The sequence below is a fragment of the Narcine bancroftii genome, chromosome 2 (assembly GCF_036971445.1).
Source record: "Narcine bancroftii isolate sNarBan1 chromosome 2, sNarBan1.hap1, whole genome shotgun sequence".
Classification (NCBI taxonomy): Eukaryota; Metazoa; Chordata; class Chondrichthyes; order Torpediniformes; family Narcinidae; genus Narcine; species Narcine bancroftii.
The window spans coordinates 352,476,701-352,489,588 of record NC_091470.1 but is presented as its reverse complement, the minus strand read 5'-3'; the positions used below and the strand labels follow the sequence as shown (position 1 = coordinate 352,489,588).

Sequence of the window (12,888 nt, the reverse complement as noted above, 5' to 3'; positions counted from 1 at the left end):
CGTCTGCAGATCTTCTGGTTTAATATCATTAGAAAGCATATTCTTGGGGGATCGTCCAGTGAAGATATTGCGTGGAACAAAGGACTCCTTTCTAAATATTGACTGGGGCATCCATAGTCCAAAGCACTTGGATGAGGTGGATTTTATTAAGTGTGTCCAAGAAAGCTTCTTCAATCAATAAACTGAGGGCCCTATTAGAAAGGTACAAAACTAGACCTCCTCATGGGGAATGAGTTAAGGCAGGTGACTGAATCAATGTGGGCAAACACTTCGGGACTGGTGACCAAAACATTATTAGTTTTAATATATTTATGGAGAAGGCCCACTAAATAAAGTCCTGAATTGGGGCTATGTCAATTTTGGAGCAATTAGATTGGAATTTGCAGAAGCTGAATGGGAGAGGATGTTTGCCGGCAAGATGACATGTGGGAAGCTTTTAAAGATAAGAGAGCAAGTGCTCAGACACAGCATGTTCCTTTTAAAGTGAAGAGCAAGGCTGGCAAGCTTAAAGAATTTGGTTGATGAGGGGCATTGAAGCTTTGGTCAGGAAAAAGGAGACTGCATAGATTTAAGCTGTTATTATCAAAGAAATCCCCTGATGAGTACAAGTCTCGTACATTAAGAGGGAAATCAGAAGAGCAAAATTTATAAGAGCTGATATGCAGGATAAAGGGAAATACCAAGAGATTCTACAGCATATTGAGAGAATTGAGATGGGTGTGTGTGAAGGCATGAGATGTTGAGATTTTAAATTAAAAGTCATACAAGCCAAGGAATTAAATCAAACAAGTTGTTTGCTTTATTAATATCAGGGAGGTGGTATTAGCCTTTGAGTGCATGGAGGACAAATCCCTAGGGCATGATAAAGTGCATCCTTACATTGTTTACATCATCTTTGGCTTCAGGTGAAACGCCAGAAGACTGGAGGTTAGCTAACATTGTGCCATTATTTAAAAAGAGAAAAAAAAGCACAAACCAGGAAACTACAGGCCAGTGAACTTGATGTCAGCTGAAAATTGATGGAGGAGATTCTGAGGGACAAGATCCCCCTGCATCTGGTTGGCAGAGACTGACTGGAGGTTGTCAGCATGGCTTCATGCATGGGAGATTGTGTCTTACGAATCGGATAAAAGTTTTGTTTTCGAAAAGATGACCAAATTCATCATACTATACAGATACAACCAGATGAAACTGTGTTCTTCCAGACAACTGTGTACACACAGACAAAATGCATTTCTCACACAGTACAACACCTATCACATAAATACAAAAATAATATTGGGCAGTACAGTTAGCACAACCATGTTACAGTGCCAGCGACCAGGGTTTAAATCCCACGTTGTTGTAAGGAGTTAGCACGTTCTCCCTGTGCTCTGGTTTCCTCCCACCTTTCAAAAATCATACCAGGGTTGTAGGTCAATTGGGTGCAACTGGGCAGCACAGGTTCATGGGTCAAAAGAGCCTGTTACCATTCTGTATGTCTCAATTAAAAATTTTAAATGTATAAATATTCTAGAATATTTTACAATTCCAATCATAAGACAGCCAAGATTACAGGATGTCATGATACCTCTGTACCTCCTACCTAATGATAGTGTGACAGGACAAGTAATAAAAAGATGTAGTGAAAATTGTGAGAATGGCAGAGAAAAGGATAGGCAGAAGGTTGGATGTAGGAGATCTCGGAGATGTATTTAATGTAAGAAGCGTAGTAAGGAAGTTGGATGAGCTAAAGGTGTGGATTGACATGTGGCATTATGATGTCGTGGCCATTAGCGAGAAATGGTTGTGACTGGCAGTTAATGTTCCAGGATTTTGCTGCTTTAGATGTGACAGAGTTGGTGGAGTAAGAGGGAGGTCTGGCATTACTTGTCAGGGAGGATATTACAGCTGTGTTGAGACAAGATAGACTGAAGGGATCATCGAGGGAGGCAGTGTGGGTCGAACGGAAAAAATAAGGGTGAGGCTACTATTATGGGGGTATATTATAGGCCTCCAAATGGGGAAAGGGAACTAGAAGAGCAAATGTGCAAGGAAATAGGTGAGGTGTGCAGTAGAAATAGGGTGGTGTTGGTTGGGGATTTCAATTTTCCAAACATAGATTGGGAAATGCAGTCAGTAAGAGGGCAAGATGGCTTAATATTTATACATTGTGTTCAGGATTGCTTTTTGCAGCAATATGTGGAGATGCCCACTTGAGGGGGAGCAGTGTTAGATCTGTTGTTTGGGAATAAAATGGAGCAGGTGACAGAGGTGAGATCTGGAGAGAACTTTGGATCCAGAGATCACAGATCCATGAGCTTTAGCTTAATGATGGAAAGGGATAGGTCGGGTCTGAGGTTGAAGGTCTTTGAGTGGGGGAAGGCCAGATTTGGAGAAACGAGAAGGGATTTGCAGAGAGTTGTGTGGGCTGATCTTTTTGCTGGAAAGGATGTAGAGGAAATTTGGAGGGCATTTAGGGGTGAGATTTTGAGAGTATAGGATACTTATGTTCCAGTCAGGCCGGAAGGGAAGACCAAAGGTTCAAGTGAGCATGGTTTTCTGGTAAAATTAAGAGGTTGGTTTGGGACAAGGGGAAGCCAATACTAAATATAAAAAACAGGGGATTGAGGAGATGTATGATTGTTACTTAGATTCCCTGAAGAGGGAAATTAGAAAGGAAAAAAGGAATGAGGAGTCCATAGCTAATTAGGCGAAGGTGAATCCTAAGGGTTTTTACAGATACGTGAACAGTAAAAGGAGGATTAAGGATAAAATAAGTCCACTGGATGATGGGTCCGGTGAACTATGTAAGGAAACAAATGAGATGGGAGAAATATTGAACAATTTTTTCTCATCCGTATTCAAGAGGGAAAGGGACATTGGGCTATACGAGATAAGAGAGGCAAAGGGCTTAGTTATAGAGAGGATAGGGATTAGTAAAGTGAGGGCTTTGGAGTTTCTAGGGTCAATAAAGGTGGATAAGTCTCCTGGTCCTGATGGGATTTTTCCCAGGACTTTAAGGGAGGTCAGGGAGCAAATAGCAGGGGCTCTGACAGTGATTTTTCAAAGATCACTGGAGGACGGTGTGGATTCACGGGATTGGAGGGTTACGAATGTAACTCCATTGTTTTAAAAAAAAGCATTAGGTGTAGGCCAAGTAATTATCGGCCAATAAGTTTGACTTCGGTGGTGGGGAAGGTTAAGGAGGGTATTCTTCGAGTTAGTATATACGCATATCTGGGTAGGCAGGGATTGATTAGGGGCACCCAGCATGGGTTTGTAAAAGGAAAGTCATGTTTGACGAATCTTGTTGAGTTTTTCGAGGAAGTGACACAAAAAAAATGGATGAAGGTAGGGCGGTTGATGTGGTCTATTTGGATTTTAGTAAGGCTTTTGATAAGGTTCCGCAGCAAGGTTAATAAGGAAGGTTCAGTCACTAGGAATTAGTCGAGAGATTGTGACATGGGTTCAGAGATGGCTGGAAGATAGACAGCAGAGAGTTATGGTGGACAACTGTCTGTCAGGTTGGAAGCCTGTGACAAGCAGGGTGCCTCAGGATCAGTGCTGGGCCCTTGTTATTTATATTAATGATTTAGAGGAGCGTGTGGTTAACTGGGTAAGCAAATACGCGGATGATACGAAAATAAGGGGAGTGGTGGATAGTAAGAAGGGTTTTCTTGGATTGCAGAAGGATTAAGGAGACTGGTACTTTATTCATTGGAATGTAGACAACTGAGAGGGGACTTGATAAAGGCACTTAAAATTAAGAAAGGAATAGATAGACTAGACAAACAGACTCCCTTGAGGGCAGGGGAGGTTGGACAAGAGGGCATGAGTTAAGGGTAAGGGGGCAACACTTTAGGAGAAATATTAGAGGATGCTTTTTCACTCAGTGAGTGGTGGCAGAATGGACTGATCTTCCAAAAGAGATAGTTGCAGCAGGGTCCCTTCTGTCATTTAAGAGAAGGTTGAATGTGTACATGGAGGTGAAGGGGTTGGAGGATTATGGGCAGAGAGCGGGAGAGTTGAGCTAGAGGAGTTGTTCAAGTGAACCGGTGCTGACTCGAAGGGCCGATATGGCCTGTTTCTGCGCCGTAAACGGTTATATGGTTAAGTCAATAGTGACAAGTTAAAGAGTGATTCCGTTTTCATGTTTAAAGATAATCAAAAGCAACTTTTGTTTAACTAACCATTTGTCTTTGTGAACGTTGCTGCTGGGCTTATAAGTCCTCTGGGCTCATAACATTTTTATCAGGTTTAAATCTCTAACATTTGTTATCAGCTGTATGATCACAAAAAAATCAGATTCTAATGGTGAGAAAAAAACTAAGCCTCTCCAGTTTTAGCAACGCATGCAACACAAGCAATTTAAAACTTTTAATTTCAAACACATTTGCACATTCTCACAGGACTATTCATTGTAAAAACACAAGGTGAGAGAAAGTCAGCAGGCCAAACAGTGTCCTTTATTGAGCAAAGGTACAAAACTAATGTTTTGGGCTTGAGCCCACTTCATCAAAGTATGATCAAAATGTAGGCAGGCCATCTTTGTTCCATAAAGGACACTGTTTGACCTGGTGAGTTTCTCCAGTATTGTATTTTTACCTCAATCATGGTGTCTGCAGATGTTCATTTTATTTTTTACAAGGACTATTCATTATTATTTGATAGTTAACAGAATTAAATGATACTTCACTTCATTAACAGCAGCATCCAACTAAACCTCAATAGTCTAGAAAATTCTAGATTTTATAATTTAGTTGAGATTGATCACACATGCAGGAAACTACCATATACAGTAATAGTTGAGTTTTTTTGACTGACTAAGGAAGAGTGTGTGCAAACTGTGTGCCTACAATAGAAAAAAAATATCAAGTTTGACCTCAGTTGCACATCCGGGAAGATAATCCAAGCAACTGTTTTATTAGTGAATAGAAAGTAAATAATTACTCTTTGGAGGGGAAGAATTGCAGGCTCAAAATGAAAAGAGCAATGGCAGCCTAGTGGCTAGCTTCCTACAATGCAAAATTCAGGTTTCCCACATCGTCTGCAAGTTTAAAAACAATTACTTATTTGACAAAATCTGCAAGTGAATTTTATTTTGCACCTCAATTTTTTGAGAGAGGATTTGTGAAATCTGCAAGGGCAAATTTCCATTCCCAGAAGGCCATAAACACATGGCAGAAAATAACTTTTAGGAAGGCCTTGCACAAATAACTCACTGAAATTGATGTACTGCAGTGTCAGAAATACATGCCATCTCAACTTTAGCCCAACTTGGAGAGTGATCTAAATCCATCAAACCACTAATAAATTTAAGTTGGGGTGCCTCATAATAATTCTGAAAATGAGGTAATTGCAATTCACCTAATGCGTACTTCCAAGTAAGCTTATTTAATGATACCCTTGGTAATTTACCTTTCCATAAAAATTCCCTAGTAGCTTTCTTTAAATCCTGGAAAAAGTTCCTTGTAAGATAACACAGTATCGATTGAAACAAATATTGAATACCTGGAAAAATATTCATTTTAATACAATTAACCCGGCCAATTAAAGTTAACGGAAGGTCTTTCACTTAATTAAGTCTGCTTTTATCTTTTTCAACAATGGAACATAATTTAATTTATATAAAGATTGATACTCAGTATTTACAATTATTCCTAAATATTTAATTTTATCTGTCCATTTCAAATTAATAACATTTTTATAAACTGAATAATCTCCTTCACCTACCGGTAAAATTTCACTTTTATCCCAATTAACTTTATACCCAGATAATGATCCATACTGTAATAAACATTCCTGTAAAAGTGGCAAAGATTGTTTCATATATCAAAACATCATTGCAAATAAATTAATCTTATACTCTTCATCCAAAACCCTCATCCCTTGTATCTGCTCATTTTGCTGTACTAATTGAGCTAACGGTTCAATGACCAACACAAATAGGGCTGGTGACAATGGACAACCCTGTCGAGTAGAACATGTTCATTTAAATGACGATGAAATCTGTCCATTTGTCACCACCCTAGCAGTCGGGTTTGTATATAAAGCTTTAACCCAGCCAATAAAAAAAGGGCTAAATTTAAACTTTTCCAAGACCTTAAATAAAAAATTCCATTCAACCCTATCAAAAGCTTTTTCCGCACTGGTCAAACTAATTAGTTGAAGAATCTACACGTCTTAATTTAGGTAAATAGTTAGCAAGCCGATTTGCTAACAATTTAGCTATTATTTTATAGTCCACATTCAATAAAGAAATAGGTCTATATGAAGACACCTTCAATGGATCTCTATCTTTCTTTGGAATTACAGTAATTAAAGCACTAGAACAAGATTCTGGTAACTCATAATATTCAGTTACTTGTTGTAATACCTCCCCAAACACCGAAGATAAATCTTCGTAAAAAACTTTATAAAATTCCACCGAAAACCAGTCATCTCCTGGTGACTTACCATTAGGCATTTCCATCATAGCGGTCTTAATTTCTAGATCTGTGAACGGAGCTTGCAAATCTATAATATCCTCTTCATCTAATGCTGGTAACTTTAATGTAGATAAAAAAGAATCAATAGACCCATTATCCTATTTCCCCTCAGAAGTATATATTTTTAAAAATAAAATGAATAAAACTGTTCATTGATTTCTTGAGGTTTATAGGTAACTGTTGAATTCTTTTTAACAGTATTAATAACCCTTGAAGTCTGCTCCTTCTTTAATTGCCACGCAAGTACTTTATGCGCCTTCTCACCCCACTCATATCGTTGTTTGATTCGATTAAGTAAACATCCAAATCGATATCTGAAACGTATTATAATCGCAAATTCAATCTAGTCAAAGCTATCTTCTGATCTTCTGTTACTCACTTCTGAAATTCCTTCTCCAATTCATCAATCTGCTTTTCTAATTTAATACTTTCAGCCATATAACATTAGTAGCGTAACTAATTGTTTGTCCTCTTAAATAAGCCTTTAACGCATCCCATACTACAAATCTACTTTGAATAGAGTAAACATTTTCCTTTAAGAAAAAAAAAATCAATCTGTTTCTTAACAAAAGCAACAAACTTGTTTTTTCAACATTTTATTAAACCTCCATCCTCAAGATGGACGTAACACCTCCAAACTTTCATAAGAAAAAAATAATAATGATCAGATATTACTCTACTTTTATAATCTGCCTGCAATACCTTTCCCTGTAAATGTGCCGATATTTAAAAAAAATCTATTCTAGAAAAGGAATCATGCTGAGAAGAATAAAAAGAAAAATCTTTCTCTGTAGGATTAATCCTTCTCCAAATATCTACCAAATTTAAGTCTTTCATTAAAGCCCCAATTTGTATCGCCATCTTTGATTTTCTGATACATTTTGGGGATTTATCCATTAATGGATCCAAAACACAAGCATAGGCAGACATTAAGTGAGCACAAGATCAGCACACTGTGATCAAGCACTATCATACAGCATATCCTGATGCCTGCACCATCACTAGTGTCTTCAACCAGGTCTCTTAAAGAAGGTACTTCCAAATTACCACCAACATTTCTCCTGCAACACCAGGAGATCAAACATTCAACCACTGCTACACTACCATCAAGGATGCCTACTGCTCCATTCCATACCTGCACTTTGGCAAATCAGATCACCTGGTTGTATTTCTCCTTCCTCCATCGTTAGAAACTGAAGAGTGCAGAAAGAGTAGTAAAGACTGTGACATCATCTGGGGACACAGAAGAGCTGCTCTATGACTATCTGTTCAAGGACTCAGTAGCAGACCCAAATGAATATGTCACAGTGGTGACTGAGTTTATCAGGAAATGTGTGGATGAATGTGTTCTCATCAAGACTATCTGGATGTAGCTTAACCAGAAGTCATGGATGATGAACTAAGATCAATAAACAGATGATGAACATTTGTAAAGTTAAGACCAGGAGATTCAGAAATGTATTAAGTACAACCGCCAGAAAGCCATTACCAACTCAGACAATTCTGGTTCAAGCTGAAGTGTAACAGACACTTGACATCATAAAAAACCCAACTGTTACCTGTTAAAAAGGAATCAAAATAGATATTGCCCAGGAAAGTTTATAACACAGCTCCAAAAATTATGCAGAGCTGACTTTTGAATTAAACAAAAATTGAATGACTCAATCATCCTTGTTTACTCAGCATTCTCACTTCTGTACAAATTGCACAAACCTCACATGGTTAGCAATGTTATAACAGCAGAATTGAAACCGATTCCTGCAGAATGATCATGCAACTGTAAATGCAATCTTATGCAAGCATGTCCTGACTGCAATAGTCAAATTGTTTAATCTATCCCTATCCATCTCAGCACAAAATAATGGAAACAGTCAAGGCATTTTAAATGCAAACTCAAACCATTTAATAATGCTAGATTTTATGGAGCAAATGTAACCAATTTTTTTTTCCTGGACTTTAAAATGGTATGCACTGTTAAAATGCTGTTTGGCTTTCATTTTATAAGAAAAAAAATTATGGCATTCCACTTCACGCTATTTCTCTCAAATTAGCCACAGTAGAAAGGAAAACAGTATTTGTTAAAAAAGCAGCAGACATGTACAAATAGCATGTATAATGAAGCCAATTCAACACATGACAGACATTTGACGAATAAACAAACAAGGATCAGAATCAAACACACAGCAAGAAATTAAAATATTTAACAAGTCCAATTGTCAAATGGTCAAGTGATGGCACTAGCACTATACTTAATTGGAAACTCAGATAAACAGACATCAGATCACTGATATTAAATGCCTGAACTGTAAACGCATTTTGACAATAAGCAAATTAAAGCATACAACCACATTTCACATATCTGAATTAGACATTAAAACAACACCTTGGTATTTTAAAAAATATATTTGCACTATACACACCGTCACTGCACTTTTGGCTTTGTGATGCCCTTAGGACAGGCTGCCAGAGGGCAGACGTGAAGTTAGGTCCAAATGGAAACCAGCATCACTGCTTTCCCAATGCAGCCAGCTTGTCTCCACTTAGAAAATTGTGCAGAATTGCTGCACATGCAGGATAACCATCTCCCACTCAACCCCTCCCACATTCTCAAAGCAAGCATCAGATTGTAGGTTTGCACTGATACCCCCTCACAAAACAATGACGTTTGTTTTCCCCACCACCCTCACTCCCTTTTGATCAGAATGATATCACTTTGCTCCAATCCTCTGTACAATACTCAGCTCTGAATTGCATTACAATTTTCATTTTCCCTTGCTCACCCCCCGATCAAGGGTCGCAACTGACCAACACTATCCACTCAATTGCTCCCAAAACCTCAATCACCACTCTGGTAAAACTATCCACCCCCCCCCCCCCCCCAAGTTCACCCTCTTTCCCCTAGTTCTTCCTTTTTACATCCAATTTCCATCCCCCCTACCCGCCCTCCCTCCCCATCCCCTCTGCCCTCTCTCCCCATCCCCTCCACCCGAGCCCTCACCTCCCCTATAGGTAGTGACACGTACCCCTTCCCCGTCCTGCAGCCACTCCGCCCCCACCCCGGCTTTCTCTCTCTCCCCCCCCCAACCCCGGCTTTCTCTCTCTCCCCCCCCCAACCCCGGCTTTCTCTCCCCCCCCCAACCCCGGCTTTCTCTCCCCCCCCCCCAACCCCGGCTTTCTCTCCCCCCCCCCCAACCCCGGCTTTCTCTCCCCCCCCCCAACCCCGGCTTTCTCTCCCCCCCCCCAACCCCGGCTTTCTCTCCCCCCCCCCAACCCCGGCTTTCTCTCCCCCCCCCCCAACCCCGGCTTTCTCTCCCCCCCCCCAACCCCGGCTTTCTCTACCCCCCCCCAACCCCGGCTTTCTCTCCCCCCCCCCCAACCCCGGCTTTCTCCCCCCCCCCCCAACCCCGGCTTTCCCCACCCCCCCCCAACCCCGGCTTTCTCTTTCCCACCCCCCCCCAACCCCGGCTTTCTCTTTCCCACCCCCCCCCAACCCCGGCTTTCTCTTTCCCACCCCCCCCCAACCCCGGCTTTCTCTTTCCCACCCCCCCCCCAACCCCGGCTTTCTCTTTCCCACCCCCCCCCCAACCCCGGCTTTCTCTCCCCCCCCCAACCCCGGCTTTCTCTCCCCCCCCCAACCCCGGCTTTCTCCCCCCCCCCAACCCCGGCTTTCCCCACCCCCCCCCAACCCCGGCTTTCTCTTTCCCACCCCCCCCCAACCCCGGCTTTCTCTTTCCCACCCCCCCCCAACCGCGGCTTTCTCTTTCCCACCCCCCCCCAACCCCGGCTTTCTCTTTCCCACCCCCCCCCAACCCCGGCTTTCTCTTTCCCACCCCCCCCCAACCCCGGCTTTCTCTTTCCCACCCCCCCCCAACCCCGGCTTTCTCTTTCCCACCCCCCCCCCAACCCCGGCTTTCTCTTTCCCACCCCCCCCCCAACCCCGGCTTTCTCTTTCCCACCCCCCCCCAACCCCGGCTTTCTCTTTCCCACCCCCCCCCAACCCCGGCTTTCTCTTTCCCACCCCCCCCCAACCCCGGCTTTCTCTTTCCCACCCCCAACCCCGGCTTTCTCTCCCCCCCCCCAACCCCGGCTTTCTCTCCCCCCCCCCAACCCCGGCTTTCTCTCCCCCCCCCCAACCCCGGCTTTCTCTCCCCCCCCCCAACCCCGGCTTTCTCTCCCCCCCCCCCAACCCCGGCTTTCTCTCCCCCCCCCCCAACCCCGGCTTTCTCTCCCCCCCCCCAACCCCGGCTTTCTCTCCCCCCCCCACCCCGGCTTTCTCTCCCCCCCCCCCAACCCCGGCTTTCTCTCCCCCCCCCCCAACCCCGGCTTTCTCTCCCCCCCCCCCAACCCCGGCTTTCTCTCCCCCCCCCCCCAACCCCGGCTTTCTCTCCCCCCCCCCCCAACCCCGGCTTTCTCTCCCCCCCCCCAACCCCGGCTTTCTCTCCCCCCCCCCAACCCCGGCTTTCTCTCCCCCCCCCCCAACCCCGGCTTTCTCTCCCCCCCCCCCAACCCCGGCTTTCTCCCCCCCCCCAACCCCGGCTTTCTCTCCCCCCCCCAACCCCGGCTTTCTCTCCCCCCCCAACCCCGGCTTTCTCTCCCCCCCCCCAACCCCGGCTTTCTCTCCCCCCCCCCCAACCCCGGCTTTCTCTCCCCCCCCCCAACCCCGGCTTTCTCTCCCCCCCCCCAACCCCGGCTTTCTCTCCCCCCCCCCAACCCCGGCTTTCTCTCCCCCCCCCCAACCCCGGCTTTCTCTCCCCCCCCCCAACCCCGGCTTTCTCTCCCCCCCCCCCAACCCCGGCTTTCTCTCCCCCCCCCCAACCCCGGCTTTCTCTCCCCCCCCCCACCCCGGCTTTCTCTCCCCCCCCCCACCCCGGCTTTCTCTCCCCCCCCCCCAACCCCGGCTTTCTCTCCCCCCCCCCCAACCCCGGCTTTCTCTCCCCCCCCCCAACCCCGGCTTTCTCTCCCCCCCCCCCAACCCCGGCTTTCTCTCCCCCCCCCCCAACCCCGGCTTTCTCTCCCCCCCCCCCAACCCCGGCTTTCTCTCCCCCCCCCAACCCCGGCTTTCTCTCCCCCCCCAACCCCGGCTTTCTCTCCCCCCCCCCAACCCCGGCTTTCTCTCCCCCCCCCCCAACCCCGGCTTTCTCTCCCCCCCCCCACCGGCCGGGCCCTCTCACCTCTTCACGCGGAGCGACAGGTAAAGCGGGGCCTGTGCGTGAGTCCGGCCTCCTGCTCTCCTCCCCCGAGCGCTGCGAACTCGCTCTCCAGCGAGCCGCCCTCACAGCTGAGCCCGTCGACGCTCTTTCCGCTGACTGGGGCCGCGTTGCGCCGGGGGGAGGATTTTTAAACAGATGAAAGTGCCGTTAACGACAACTTCCGGTGACGATCGGCCGCTTCAGAGAAGTGGCGGGAGCGCAGGCGCGTTGTCGGCTCGCGCGTCCCCGGTCCGTTCTCTCCCTGACCTCGGTGCCCTGCTCTTCGTCGTCCGTCCCCCCCCCCACCCTGTCCTCTGTTCCCCCCCCCCACCCTGTCCTCTGTTCCCCCCCCCCACCCTGTCCTCTGTTCCCCCCCCCCACCCTGTCCTCTGTTCCCCCCCCCACCCTGTCCTCTGTTTCCCCCCACCCTGTCCTCTGTTTCCCCCCCACCCTGTCCTCTGTTTCCCCCCCACCCTGTCCTCTGTTCCCCCCCCCACCCTGTCCTCTGTTCCCCCCCCACCCTGTCCTCTGTTCCCCCCCCACCCTGTCCTCTGTTCCCCCCCCACCCTGTCCTCTGTTCCCCCCCCACCCTGTCCTCTGTTCCCCCCCCACCCTGTCCTCTGTTCCCCCCCCACCCTGTCCTCTGTTTCCCCCCCCACCCTGTCCTCTGTTTCTCCCCCACCCTGTCCTCTGTTTCCCCCCCCCCACCCTGTCCTCTGTTTCCCCCCCCCACCCTGTCCTCTGTTCCCCCCCCCACCCTGTCCTCTGTTTCCCCCCCCCACCCTGTCCTCTGTTTCCCCCACCCTGTCCTCTGTTTCCCCCCACCCTGTCCTCTGTTTCCCCCCACCCTGTCCTCTGTTTCCCCCCACCCTGTCCTCTGTTTCCCCCCACCCTGTCCTCTGTTTCCCCCCACCCTGTCCTCTGTTTCCCCCCACCCTGTCCTCTGTTTTCCCCCACCCTGTCCTCTGTTTTCCCCCACCCTGTCCTCTGTTTCCCCCACCCTGTCCTCTGTTTCCCCCACCCTGTCCTCTGTTTCCCCCCCCACCCTGTCCTCTGTTCCCCCCCCACCCTGTCCTCTGTTCCCCCCCCACCCTGTCCTCTGTTCCCCCCCCCACCCTGTCCTCTGTTCCCCCCCCCACCCTGTCCTCTGTTCCCCCCCCCACCCTGTCCTCTGTTCCCCCCCCCACCCTGTCCTCTGTCCCCCCCCCACCCTGTCCTCTGTCCCCCCC

General features: G+C 47.0%; 1 protein-coding gene across 2 annotated transcripts in view; it reads right to left on the bottom strand.

The window, feature by feature from the left end:
• The window catches only part of LOC138755761 (solute carrier family 45 member 4), an 84,380-nt gene extending 72,474 nt beyond the window's left edge, over nt 1-11,906 (bottom strand). Inside the window, exons 1-2 of one of the 2 annotated variants that reach the window (XM_069922314.1) lie at nt 11,642-11,906; nt 6,439-6,529 (exon numbers count right to left, since the gene is read on the bottom strand). The gene's annotated coding sequence lies outside the window, so the exon portion shown is untranslated. The remainder of the gene's footprint in view (nt 1-6,438; nt 6,530-11,641) is intronic. The other variant, XM_069922313.1, reaches the window with a different exon arrangement.
• Nucleotides 11,907-12,888: the final 982 nt, after the last annotated feature.